The sequence below is a fragment of the Clarias gariepinus genome, chromosome 18, assembly GCF_024256425.1.
Source record: "Clarias gariepinus isolate MV-2021 ecotype Netherlands chromosome 18, CGAR_prim_01v2, whole genome shotgun sequence".
Taxonomy (NCBI): domain Eukaryota; kingdom Metazoa; phylum Chordata; class Actinopteri; order Siluriformes; family Clariidae; genus Clarias; species Clarias gariepinus.
The window spans coordinates 28,152,623-28,167,170 of NC_071117.1; the positions used below are offsets into that span (position 1 = coordinate 28,152,623).

Below are 14,548 nucleotides of genomic sequence, written 5' to 3' on the forward strand. Positions count from 1 at the left end.
AAAAACATCAGACAGTTCAGAAGCTTCAAATAGAATGAACGAACTAATAAATTTTCTCAAAATGTTATAAAATTTATTAGAGCTAAATCTCTAAATCTCATTATAAAATATCGATTATCAATGCGGGAATAAATGGCGAATTGTCGATATATATTATGGAAGCATATATATATATATATATATATATATATATATATATATATAAACTGCATATATGGAATGAAACCTGAAATAGTTACATATACACACTGAATAAATAAGAGCAAAATAGCTTTATACTTATACTGGCTTTTACTGGTGCGATTTTGAAAATGTAAGCATGCAAGGTGATTAAGCTCACTGATCTAGAAAAAGTCATGAAAGGAGGATCCTGGAATTTGAGTGTGAAGTATTCCCCCCCCCAGTTCTCGGTGCCTCTATTGTTAAAACTAACTACTTCACAGCCAATTGTCCAATTATTATTGAGTCTGGTAGATGGAGAAATTTTGTACAGTGGAACCTCGGATTGCGAGTAACGTGATTTGCGAGTGTTCTGCAAAATGAGCAAAGATTTGTAATAAATTTTGCCTTGAAAAACGAGCATGTTTTATGTTAAGTACCAAGTAAGTTAAGGTGTACATTATCACAGCTCCAGCTTCACACTTCCAGTTTTGCCCCCTATGATTTCTTAGGATTGGCTGAGTTAACTTGTCACTAGGTATTAATGAGTTGTGCTCATGAGTAAAATAGAAAACAAATCTGGGTGCATTCTGGTGTCAGATCAGGCATTCCTAAAACAGGATTTTGATCCACCATGGCCCCATATGGATACAGTAAATTAATGAATAAATGTGCTTTATGTCCATAATTCATAAAGTTTATTTATCATACTTTAACATACTCTCAATATGCTTTACAGGTAAGAGGTCTCCAAAGACTATTTCACCAGGGTCACACACATGAGCCAGTTGAGCATTTACACAAAATAACTCAAATATTACATAGATATATAATTTGTTTTTACAGTGTATATGTTTTAACTCTCTAACATCCACCTTTAGAAGAATTAATAAAACATGATAACAGATTGTCAGAAAAACTAAAATTATGGAGTTGATAGAAATATTGCTCTGTAATTATATAACATACACTAAATTGTGTTTTTTGGCCGCTATTGCCTTGACTGCAAGCGCTTTCTAATAAACCAGTGCATATGCAAGACATAAAAACTTCTCATTTTGCATCTTAAACACATACATTTACACCCACCCGCGTGCACACACGCACACGCACACACACACACACACAGAGGGAGAGGGATGTATTCAGAGTTCAGTGCAGGTTTAATATTGAAACTGTTCATTGAGACTGCAGAATCATGTGCTACTCAAAAGTTACTGGAGAGTTATGTCCAGTTTGCCTAAAACAAAGATTTTTTTCTAAACCTCTAATTGTGGACTCTAAGTACGACCCATAATGCTTGTTCACATTAATTGGGAAAGTAGGGGATCTTGTTGCATTCCAAATCCTACTCTGTAATCTATATGTCACATTTACACTACATCACGCTGCATCTATAAATGATGATTTATAAATGACACTGTCCTATCTGCTAAAAATTGGGATTTGTCGATGCAAAGAGTTCACAGTTATACACATTCACACGCACAAGCAACTACAGTGACAACATAAGGATCACAACATCTTGGTTTTTTGTTTTTTGTTTTTTTTTGCTTTAGAATAAGGATTCAAAGGGGAACCCATTAAATAGCTTCTCCTACTTTTTTTTACCTAGCAATATTCGTCAACTTTTAATGTACCGTACTTTTTAAAATGTATCCTGCGTTCCCCTTTGAAATATGTGTCAGAGACACACCTAGTAGCCAGCTTCACAGTAAAGCACAAAAAGGTGATTCCAATTATTATTATTTAAAAAAAAATAATATGCAAATGTTGATCGCAAGTGAAGGAAGCCCAAACTTAGTACACACATAAAACATACACACATACACTCTGACACATTGCTAGCATTTCTTGACCTTAACAAGGTTTAAATAGCATTTGAAAGCTTTTCATTGTGCTTAATCTCTGGAAGCAGCATAAGAGTAGTCCATACCTCCTGGCTCCAAAGGCTTCACCAAACGTAGCTGTTTCTGGATTTAATAGTTTAAACCCTAGATCTCTGCCACCTAAAAGCTCCATAACTTTTATTCTTCATAACATCAGTAAATATGTTTTAATCATATTGTTTAACATAATTCCCCCTTGAATTTACGTGATCATTAAAACATGGCTTTAAACAGATCTGTCGTCACATGAACACTCTGCTGTGCTTTTATGTCTATTATTTTTTGTGCTTATTTATTTTTAATCCAGCATGGCATCCAACTGGTCAGCAAGGTCATCAAACATGCTTCCAATGTCATCAAGAATGTTCACTGTGCTTTTATTTTCAATTGCAGAACTGAAAGACAAAAAAGGAAAACAAGAATGTAAGATTTCTGAGTTTAACAAGATTCTAATATGTATTAATTGTAATATTTAATGAAGAACAAAAAGTACTTGTCTTTAGTCATGATCCTTTCCTCTACAAACTCCAATGCTGCAGCTAAGGAGGCGCTGGTCTCATCCAGTCTTAGCTGGTTTATTTCTTCTCCATAAATTCTGACATCATCCGATCCTCTGGCATTTGGCGCCCCTTTTTGAATTTCTTCTTCAATTACACCAGCATCTTGTGTTGCATCTTCGATCTCTCCCTCAATCGGCATCTGCCTGGCCACACCCACCTTCCTGTGCCTCATCAGCAACTGCCCTGACTCCTCAGTGACCCTTGTGACTTCATTGGATGTTCCCATCTCTTTCCCACTGATGACTGCTAACTCCCTTCTCTGTCTCTTCTGCTCACCATCCTCATGTTTTTCCACCTCTCGTGGCTCTACCTCAAAAGAACTAGGAATGTCCACTGATAGCCCTGCCATGGAAGATCTTGGGGACTTGACTGGGGCCGATCCGCACCCGAGGGTAGAAGGAGTTTATGGCGTTTGGGGGCTCTGAACAGGAGACGTCAAATGTCGTGGAGACAAAGTTTGAGATTCTGCTAGTTTTGGAATCAGGGGGGATGGACTAAGTACAGGGTGCTCAACTTGCTCTGTGAGAACAGTAGGAGAGTGTGGGTGTGTGTTTAAGTGTGTGAGCTGGTAGGGTCTTCATTTTCATTGGTTTAGGAAGTGTAGGAGGTGGGCTTGGCTTTGAAGACACAGGTGGGGGAACTTTTGTACCATCCACTAAAAAAATAGAGAAAATTAAGTTAAAAATCTAAAAATGAACAAATTGGGTATCCGTTTCAGGTTTTTGTTAGTTTTGTTTGTTTTTTTCAATGTGAATTTAGCAATACCTGTGCTGTGTTGGTTCTCCGGTCCTGGGAGTGGGACTCTCCTGGTTGGAGTGGGGGGCTCAACCTTCCTGAGCCCTAGAGCTGGTTTGGGGGAAACTGGAGGCTTTAGAGCTCGTCTGAAATTGTTGCTCATATCACTTTCCCTATATACACTTTCCACCTCTGATACAGGTCTTACACGAATAACAGGATCTGGCCCAGCTCCATCTTCCCTATGAGTGGGTGCTGTTACTTTTGGCCGTCGTCTCACAGTGCTGGTCTCGGTGAGCTGAAACCTCTCACCACCTGAATTGTTAGGTGTACGGGACCTCCTCAAGGTTGCTGTGGCATCAACACGTGACCACTCTTTTGTTTGAGCATGGAGCGGGGGCGGGGCTCTGGAGTTCACCTCACAGGGGATCTTTCCACTGGTTCATGAGGAATTTGTGAAGATTTGTTAATTTCACCATGTTGTGTGCTTTCTTGCTGGACAGTGGCATTCTCGTGGCCACTGATGGTGCGACCGCGGCTCTGGATCTCATCATCTAAACTCGGGGCATCCCGGTTTCGTCTGAGGATGTCCGGGCTTGCCTGGTGGACAGGGCAAATATGCAAAATATGCATTTTAGAATTTTGAGTATGGAAATACAACAATAAATTGATATTCATCCATCCATCTAGGAACCTCTGTAGTCCAATTAGGGACCAAGGAGGCTAATAGAGTTTATTATTATTATTATTATTATTAATAAGTGGTAAGACCTCAAATCAACATTTACACGCAAATTCACAAACTACGCACAATTTGGGTTAGTTCCATGTTGTCATAGCCATTTTGGACCAAAGTCTGATAGTAATGACTAAGTCCAACCAGAGACAACCACTCAGCTAGGCTAGTCTACAGGAACAGAAGACCATGAAGGCCATGAGGATCACCTGTCTCCCTGACGATAGGAAAAAAGGCAATGTATTCAATTCAATACATTTTGCTAACTGGCTTACAGTTTTCTCTTTCGGTATCCAGTCAGGAATGCTCAGCTTGGCGATCTCAGACAACATCTTTTTTCTGTGTCCAGGTTTTGTCAACCTGATTGCTGTGAGATCCTGGGGTTCAAAAATGACAAGATCCAATTATAGTGTTGCCAATTAACTGTTGTGTTGTAGTCCTATGGCTTCCCACATCATTATTCATTGTGGATGTGCAATACGTAAACAAATAGATACATACAGATAAACATTTAAAGATTAAAAGCGTAGATATTTCTAACAGTTAATGTTACATTAGGCAGTTGCTTAATGGTTGCCAAGAGGTTGTTTGCTCTGATGTTCCAGCTGTTTCTAAGGTGGTATATCATTCTTAATGAATTGCAAGATGACCATGACATCCATTTTGAGTTGTGTTTAATTGATTGTTGTTAGGGTGTTGCTAGGTATTTGCTATGGTATCTCAGGTGGGTAGTAATTGCTAGATTGTTGATTTGATATTCCAGGTTGTTGTTTGGTTGTTGCTAAGTCATCCCTAATCTCGTTTTATGTAGTTGTTATAGTCTTCCAGGTGGTGTTTGGGTGTTACTAAGTGGTTGCTATAGAATAATAGGTTGTTGCTAATTTGCTGCTACGTGGCTGGAGGATGTTGCTAAGTGGTTGTTATGGAGTTGCTAGTTGGTTGCTAGGTTGTTGCCTTGGAGTTGTTAGGTTCCTCATTCTAATGGTTTGCTGCAAAGTTACTATGATATCACATGTGTTTTCTAGGTTGTTGCCATAGTATACCAGATGGGTATCAGGGCCTTGCTAGTTTTTTTCTGCGGTATTCCATATGGTTGATACAGTGTTGTTGTTTGCTTACAATGGAATCTTAGGTAGATGCTAAGAAGTTGCTAGGATACTACTATGTGCTTGCTATTGTATATCCCTGATATATAGAATGCAAGTGTGTATAAGTACCTCTGATGTCATTCTGCTGATGGTCTGAAGGTCATATCCTGCTGTCAGGAAGTTTGTGGTGTAAAACTGCAGCTGAGCGCTATTAAGCCATTCAGCTACGGCCTCTGAACTCTGCAACATCAACAATTTAGATGTTCTTGATACACAACTTGTATTTACCACATTTATTATTATATCTTTTTATTGTTTCCATATAAACCAACACTTTAAACATAAACCCACAGACACTTGCCTTGCTTTCTGTTGCAACACTGTCCTTTTTCTGTAGTAAAAGATCAACAAATGTATTTTTTTTTCTTTTCTGGACGTGGACCACCAGTTGCAGTCTGGGTAAGTTGTGAGGAAGCTTCGGCACACAACAAAATGTTATTACAACAACCCAAGGAATTTTTACCAAATGTTGCCTTTGTGGATTATCTGAGGGAGATTTTGCAACAAAAAAATAGTAATTTAAATATGGGCAAAGTTCCTTGCATTCAAGTTACAGTACTAAGTGGCGAAAATGAAGTTTCAGAACCAAGTGACCTAAAAATTGTGTTTTTTTTCCTTCACAATTATAGAAATAGGGCAATGTTAAGCAATGAAAATAATCTATTTAAAGTATATTTTCAGTATATATTTTTCTGCATTAACAGTTGTAATTAATAGTCTAAGATGGCCGAGCACCCCCTTACTATACTGACAATGTAACTTTAAACTTTAAACTATTTAAATTATCGGACTGATTGTTGTAACTACTAAAATTGAGTTAGGCACTGAAAAATGTATTAATAAAACCTGTAAGAATATTGGTGAACTAACATCTACAAGGAATAGAAGATCACTTAAACAATTAGAGAAATCAAGTTGTTAAAAAAAATTGAAGTATAACTCATAGCTATGTTGGAAATTGTAAGTAAGAGCATTCCTACACACACACACACAATGCGAAGGAACTCAAGAGACTAGGACTAAACAGCCGCATAGCCTTAAGAAAGCAATGGAAGACGGTCATGTGATTTGATAAGTCCATATTTACCCTGCACCCATCATGTCTAATGCCTACTGTAGGGGCAACTTTATGATTTATATTTTTTTCTGCTTGTAAGGTCTAGGTTTAGCAAGATTATGTGGCAATAAAATAAAGTCAGATGATGATCTGAGTATACTGAATGACCAGATTTTTCTATAAATGGATTTTTTCTTCTCTGATGGCACAGGAATATTTAATGATGATGATGCCAGGATTCAACATGACCAAATTGTGAAACAGTGGTTAAAGGGCAAAAAAGTCATCACACATGTATTGTCCTCCAAAGAGTCAAGACCTCAACCCCATTGAGAATCATTGGGATGTACATGAGAATGCTTTCGGCTGTCCAACTCTCCCATCATAAATACATGATCTTTTAGAGAAATTAATGCAACTCTGGATGGAAATGAATTTCGTGACAAAGCAAAAGGCGCTCCAATAAAATATTACAGTGTGTGACTTTCTTTTTTGGCTGGGCAGTGTATTATGTTTAGTGGTTATTATTGGTCTTAAGTGACATTGCATAGTTTGTTTGCAAGAAAAAATGAGCTCAAGTTAAGCTCATGTAACTTCTAAATAGAATCTGTGGCTGTTTCTGAGATGTCACTAATTACATTATTTTTAAATACACACTTTTTGCATCTTGAAAATATATTCTGTAAATAAAATGAAAGCCGACTTGACTTGACTTGACCAGAGGATACCTGCACTAGGGTCCTGCTCCAGAAGATGTTCTTTCGCTTTGGCCGACTGAGACAACACGGTCGCCAGCAACTACAAACAAAAACACACAAAAACAACCCTGTAATGGGAGAAACAATATTTTTAAGCATTTGGCATTTAGAGTTAGTGTGTTTGTCGAACCTTAACTCCCTCTGCCTGTGCATGTAGCCCGGGCACATTTACTCCATGCGTGTTGATTCCTGGGGAATGTGTTGGTGTGGTCGGGACAGGCACGGGCAAGCTTGCTAGATGAACGTTCGCGTTGTCCACTGAACCACTGACTGATGAGTGCCTGCTGGTCAGACTCCCTGTGCTGCCACCTAGTGAACAAGTAAAGAACAACAGATGTACATACTGCAAAACAAACCAAAAAATAACTAGGGTGCTCTTTGTGTTTAGGTTAAATTTTAAGTTTTAAAACATTGTCGACTAGTCAAACATCCCATCGCATCCACTTCAGTCAAACAGCTCCATACCTGCTAAAGGTTTGCTCAAGACCCAGATCTCCTCGCTGGAACTGCTCTGCTGGCCACTTAACCTCGGGGAGCCATGGGGACTGGACACAGAACCTCGGGAACCTGAAACACAAACATTTGTCCACATGCCAGTATTCCACTGGCAAAACATTTATATAAAGAGAAAGCAGGACAACATATTGTTGCGTTTTCCACCGCTAAGCAGGCACTTGGAGAGACGGGTGAGCTTCTGTTGTAGGCAGGCAGGCGCAGCTGCATGTCGCCTCGCCGGCTGGCGGCGCACGGAGCTGTAGCTTGCTCCTGCGCTGTGTCACTGGAGGAATCCCCTCCAAAATCCAGCGCCGGAACCTGAAGCGCGCCGCTCCGCTCCGGTCGCCGCTCCTTGCTCGCGCTGGCCCCGTCAGGGAGGGTTTTCTTCCTCCTAAGCCGCTCTGCTACACGGCGGCCTACCTGAATCCTCCGGATTTCCTCTGGGGTGTGCTCCAACCCGCTTCTCTCCATCCCACTTCTGACACCAAATGTTGCGTTTTCCACCGCTAAGCAGGCACTTGGAGAGACGGGTGAGCTTCCTTGCTGCCCAATGCAATGGCTGGGAGTAGTTTATTAATGGTAACAGCACGAAATCACAACAGCAGCACATTAAACCTCCTTACAACACAACTCTGACACACACACACACCCCTGGCCGAAACCACTACCCCAAACACCTTTTCCCAACAGGGTGAACACAAAACAATCCCTCCCGCAAAGCATGATGGTAGCCAATCAAAACCCCGCCCACGCCACACTGCCCCCACCCGAGCTGTGACCGTCCCCGGTCATCATGGTGAACTCAGTCTAGGAGGCGTGCCGGTGGTCGGCGCTGGCGTTGTGAACGCCGGAGTCTCTTTGCGGAGGAAGGAGGGTCGCAACCGTCCTCCTGAGGCGGCCCGGCCTCCACAGAGTTCGATGTCTCGCTGGCGTTGGGCTGATAGGGAGCGAGACGGTCCCGGTGGAGCACGACCACTCGCGACCGCCCCGTCAACCGCACCCGGTAGACTACCTTGGAGAGCTGGGCCAGTACCGTGCAGGGCCAGTGTGGCTCACCCAGTGAGACATAAGCTTAGGCGAAAGCCCCCTTTTCCTTCCGGGGGAATACACCCAAACCTGCTCCCCAGTAGCAAAGTCTCATCCCCGGCTGTGGGTGTCATACACGCGGCGCTGCTTAACACCAGCGTCCGCCAAGTGTCTATGCGCCAACTCGTGGACACGGAACAGTTTGTCTTTTAACGAACAAAAATAATCCAACCCCGGCTTCGTAGGTAAATCCACTTGTGGAGGGGGACCGAACACAAGGTCCACGGGCGTGCGCAATTCGCGACCGAACATTAACGCCGCTGCCGTCAGCTGTGAGGACTCCTGCACTGCTGTGCGATAGGCCCACAGCACGAGGGGCAAATGTTCGTCCCAATCCTTCTGCCGGGCGCTGGTAAGCACGGCGAGCTGGGTGATGAGTGTCCGGTTGAAACGCTCCACGAGGCCGTCACTTTGCGGGTGGAGGGGCGTGGTTCGGGTCTTTTTCACCCCGAGGGGCTCGCACACCGCCGCGAACACCTCCGCCTCGAAATTACGCCCCTGATCGCTGTGCAACTGCTCCGGGGCGCCAAAAAGGCTGAACACCTCATCCACCAGCACTCGAGCCGTGGTGGAAGCGCTCTGGTCAGGAACAGCAAACGCCTCCGGCCACTTGGTGAAGTAGTCCATGGCCACCAGCACATACCGGTTCCCGCGATCGGAAATGGGAAACGGCCCGAGAATGTCCACGCCCATACGCTCCATAGGTGCCCCCACCCGAAAGTCTTGCAGGGGTGCTCGCGAGCGCTGGGTAGGGCCTTTCTTTGCCGTGCAGACGTCGCATCTGTGCACAAATAGTTCGTTGTCAGTGTGACAGCCCGGGCAGTGGAACCGAGCGCGCAGCCGCCGCAGAGTTTTTGTTACGCCGAAGTGTCCCAGCACATACCAGTTCCCGCGATCGGAAATGGGAAACTGCCCGAGAATGTCCACGCCCATACGCTCCATAGGTGCCCCCACCCGAAAGTCTTGCAGGGGTGCTCGCGAGCGCTGGGTAGGGCCTTTCTTTGCCGTGCAGACGTCGCATCTGTGCACAAATAGTTAGTTGTCAGTGTGACAGCCCGGCCAGTAGAACCGAGCGCGCAGCCGCCGCAGAGTTTTTGTTACGCGAAGTGTCCCAGCACATACCGGTTCCCGCGATCGGAAATGGGAAACGGCCCGAGAATGTCCACGCCCATACGCTCCATAGGTGCCCCCACCCGAAAGTCTTGCAGGGGTGCTCGCGAGCGCTGGATAGGGCCTTTCTTTGCCGTGCAGACGTCGCATCTGTGCACAAATAGTTCGTTGTCAGTGTGACAGCCCGGCCAGTAGAACCGAGCGCGCAGCCGCCGCAGAGTTTTTGTTACGCGAAGTGTCCCAGCACATACCAGTTCCCGCGATCGGAAATGGGAAACGGCCCGAGAATGTCCACGCCCATACGCTCCATAGGTGCCCCCACCCGAAAGTCTTGCAGGGGTGCTCGCGAGCGCTGGATAGGGCCTTTCTTTGCCGTGCAGACGTCGCATCTGTGCACAAATAGTTCGTTGTCAGTGTGACAGCCCGGCCAGTAGAACCGAGCACGCAGCCGCCGCAGAGTTTTTGTTACACCAAAGTGTCCCAGCACATACCAGTCCCCGCGATCGGAAATGGGAAACGGCCCGAGAATGTCCACGCCCATACGCTCCATAGGTGCCCCCACCCGAAAGTCTTGCAGGGGTGCTCGCGAGCGCTGGGTAGGGCCTTCCTTTGCCGTGCAGACGTCGCATCTGTGCACAAATAGTTAGTTGTCAGTGTGACAGCCCGGCCAGTAAAACCGAGCGCGCAGCCGCCGCAGAGTTTTTGTTACGCCGAAGTGTCCCGTGCCTGCGTGCCCATGGACCATCCCCAACACACGTGCCCGCAAAGTCCGCGGCACCAGCAGCTAAAAATACTCGCCAGCGCCGCACGGCCGTTCCCAGTGGCGATAGAGCAGGCCCCCCCGCAACGATAGTCTGTCAAACTGCGAATGGAGCGCTTTTACCTCTAGGCCCAGGTGGGCGACCGCGGTATACTCCGGTCTCCGGCCCGCTTTAACCCAACCTAGAACCTCCTGCAGCGCCGGATCCTTCTCCTGCTCAGCGATTAGCTGTTCACAGTCCAGCTGTGGCACAGGGCTATGTGACTATGGGCGATGGTATAGGCAACGCAGTAACTCGGCTGCACGCTGGCTCGGACGGTTGGTTACCGACGGGGGCTCCAGAGGACTGCGCAGGAAGACTGTTCTGACTCACGGGGTTCGGAGAGTGCTCGACGTCGCAATCACCCGCGCGCGCTTCCACCCTCTCGCAGTACCGACAACACTCGTCGCTGCACGGCCGGCGGGATAAAGCATCGGCGTTAGCATGCAGTTTCCCCGCTCGGTGCTGAACGATAAAATTGTAATCTTGCAACCGCTCGAGCCAGCGTGCTAACTGCCCTTCAGGCTCTTTAAAGCTAAGCAGCCACACTAACGAAGCGTCATCGGTCCGCAGCAAGAACGACTGCCCATATAAATACGGCCTAAAATGTTTAAGAGCCGCGACGACCGCTAGCAGCTCGCGCCGCTTGACGCAGTAGTTCCTCTCCGGTCCAGACAACGCGCGGCTGAAGTAGGCGATAGCACGCTCTTTGCCCTCGGAAACCTGAGACAGGACGGCCCCCAGCCCTACATCGCTTGCGTCCGTGTCGAGGATAAACGTACGAGACGCATCAGGATATTCAAGAACGGGCGACGTGACCAGAGCTTCCTGTAACTGGGTGAACGCTCGCGCGTGCACCCCGTCCCAGCGAAACGGCTGGTTCTTTCTCGTGAGCCCGTGCAGCGGGCTGGCGATCGTGGCGAAATCTTTTACGAACCGGCGATAGTACAAGGCTAACCCGAGAAAGGTGCGTAGCTGCGACACATTTAACGGTTCAGGCCAATTCTGTACCGCAGCAATTTTGGCCGGATCGGTGGCAATCCCTTGGGCGCTAATCACGTGTCCCAAAAATACGGTCACAAAAAAATCACAAATGTCTGATAATAAATTATTTTGTTTTAGGACTGATACACAAAAAGTATGTTTTGCATAATATGCAAATTATCTCAGATTGAAGTGAAAGGGGATAAACAATACAAAAAAACATGGTAAAGAAATTTTTTCACATGTAAGCAAATAATCCCTATACGACCTGTACTTTAGCATATACGGTATACACTACAGTCAGCCATAACATTAAAACCATCTGCCTAATATTAAATATACCATTCCCCTTGTGTCACCTAAACAGCACTCCATTAGACCTCTAAAGGTGTGTGGTATCCAAACTTTCTATAGCAGACCCTTAAAGTCCTACAAGTTGTAACTTAGAGCCTCTGTGGATCACACTTGTTTGTCCAGAACATCAGATTGAGGTCGGAAGAAATTGGAGGCTGACTCAACATCTTAAACACTTTGTCAAGTTCTTCAAACTGTTCCTAAACAATTCGTGTAGTATGATCAGGAACATTATCCTGCTGAAAGAGGTCACTGTCATCAAGGAACACCTTCTCCATGAAGGGGTGTAACTCAGTCAGCAACAATCTTAGGTAGGTGGTACATGTCAGAGTAACCTCCACATGAATAGAGGGACTCGGCCTCCAAGCGGCGCAGTGTTAAAGTTCTTGCCCTATCATCTGGAAATCGATGGTTCGTTTCCCGGGTGATGCTGTAACCTCTCGCAGCCGGAGGTCTAGAGAGAGCTGATTGGCCGAGCTCTCTCACAGGGGAGGGGTGAGAGGTACTTAGTGCTCCGTTGGAGGAACCACGTGACAGTCTGCGGCCCTCCTGACTGAGTGGTAGTAGAAGCTTAATGTGGGAGCCCCCTAGTGACGGGGAGGAATTTGCACACAAGTAAAAATTGGGGAGAAAATTGCGGGAAAATATCCAAAAAAAAGAGGGGAAAAAAAGAATAGAGAGACTCAATGTTTTCCAGCCTTGCCCATTGCCCAAAGCATAACACTACCCCTGCCAGTTTGCCTGCTTCCATTAGTGCATTCCATTTCTACCAGGTAAGTGACTCACACCCAGTCATCCACTTCCATTGTTCCATGGTCCAGTACTGATACTCAAATGCCAATTAAAGAAGCTTGTGGTGATGGAAACAGGTCAGCATGGGCATCCTTACCAGCCCGCAGCTACATAGCCCCATACACAGCAAGCTGTCATGTTGCTTAGCCCTTCAGTTCTTCTTCAGTATCAGGACAGATGGACTAGCCTTTGCTCCTCACACGGTTCAGTGTTCCTTATGTGCCCATGGATGTGTCGCTGATTCTCAGTTGTACATTAATTTAGTAGGTACTAACTACTGCATAAGGAACATTCCATGAGAACTGCCATTTTGGGAATGCTATGGATTTCTGCTTAATTTTTGCTTAATATATTCCACCAAGAAATTGAAATTGTTGCAACTAATCAATGTTTTTCACCTCACCCGTCGTGGGTTTGAATGTTATGGATAAACGATGTATGCAAAATTTATTTCTCTTTGGATTCAATGACTTTTAATCAATTTAATACATAATTTAATATTATAAGCCCATACTGTATGTGTGTGTGTGTGTGTGTGTGTGTGTGTGTGTGTGTGTGTGTTTGTACCTTTCTCTCTTTTCGGCCCCTCTGAGCGCGGGGAGGGCAGTTCGAACGCAAATGAGCTGCAGGTGGGTGTTTTATACCTGAACGAGGTGAACAGGGGCTGATGGGAAGAGATCAGGGAGGGATGAGGGGGCAGGGAGATCAGGGGAAGAGAGAGAATGTGGGAGTCACCGTTCACCATGGCAATTGAGCCAATTGCCGGCGGACGGATGCGTATCTTAAGATACTGCTGAGTAGCAGGTCCTGGGCACGACAGAAATAACAACACAAATAACACCAAAACACAAAACAACACATCACGACAGGGGAAGGAAACACAAAATAAAACATGTTCGAAAAAAAAAAAAAAACAGCTAACTCTATGCACTAAAGATTCTCACTTATCAAATTAAAAGAACTTTTTGAATAGCATGCAAGAAGGAAATCAAAACGTGTGAGTACTGTTACAATCAAATGACAGTCATTTCAATGCAAAAGGCACACTTATGACAATTATCTATAAAAAATTATGTAGCATTGCATGCCTCATAGAGTCATGTATGTACAGTGAGTGGTGGGGAAATACATGGATCTTTTCTTACATATATTTTTTTTTATTTCCCAAGCCCAAACCCTGATGGTCCCACTAGCAGCAGGCAGTACGTTCAGATAATTTTATAATCAGCTAGGAATTTTATCGCCTCCTGGGTTTTGTGGATCCCCAGACATTTCCAAGCCAACCTTAAGAAATAACTCTCAAGTGAGTGCTGAGTTTATGTCAAGATACATCTATAGGGACATACCTGATACAGTTCTACCAGGAGCTGATCTGGAGGCAGCACCCTTTTTACTCTTTGAATTTTGAGGATCAGCTTCTTTGCTCTGTGGCATTCCTGGCAAACTGTTTATTCTGTCATGGAGAGGAGCCCAGAGACCCTGAAGAGGAAACTAATTTCCATCATCTGGACTGAAAACCTTCAGTCACTACTCAAAGTTAATGACTAAATGTGAGGATACTAACACAGCTAGATGGATACATTAATACAGGCACACCAAACTCAATTAAATTCATTCATTATACCACTTATCCTGTACAGTGTCATGAAGCCTGGAGCCTATCCTAGGGGACTTGAGGTACAAGGTGGGATACACCCTGAACAGGGTGCTAGTGCCTTGCAGAGCAAAGAAGCACACTCACACACTACAAGAAATTTGAATATGTCAATTAGCCTACTCCGCATGTCTTTGAACTGTGGGAAGAAACGAAGTACCAGGAGGAAACGCACCAAGCATGGGGGGAAACATGCAATCTCCGCCACACACAGGCCTGAAATAGGAATCA

General features: G+C 45.0%; 1 pseudogene; it reads right to left on the reverse strand.

Annotated features, from left to right (window-relative positions):
- Positions 1-2,346: 2,346 nt before the first annotated feature.
- LOC128506376 (caskin-1-like) lies at positions 2,347-14,097 on the reverse strand (annotated as a pseudogene).
- Between the last annotated feature and the right edge of the window lie 451 nt (positions 14,098-14,548).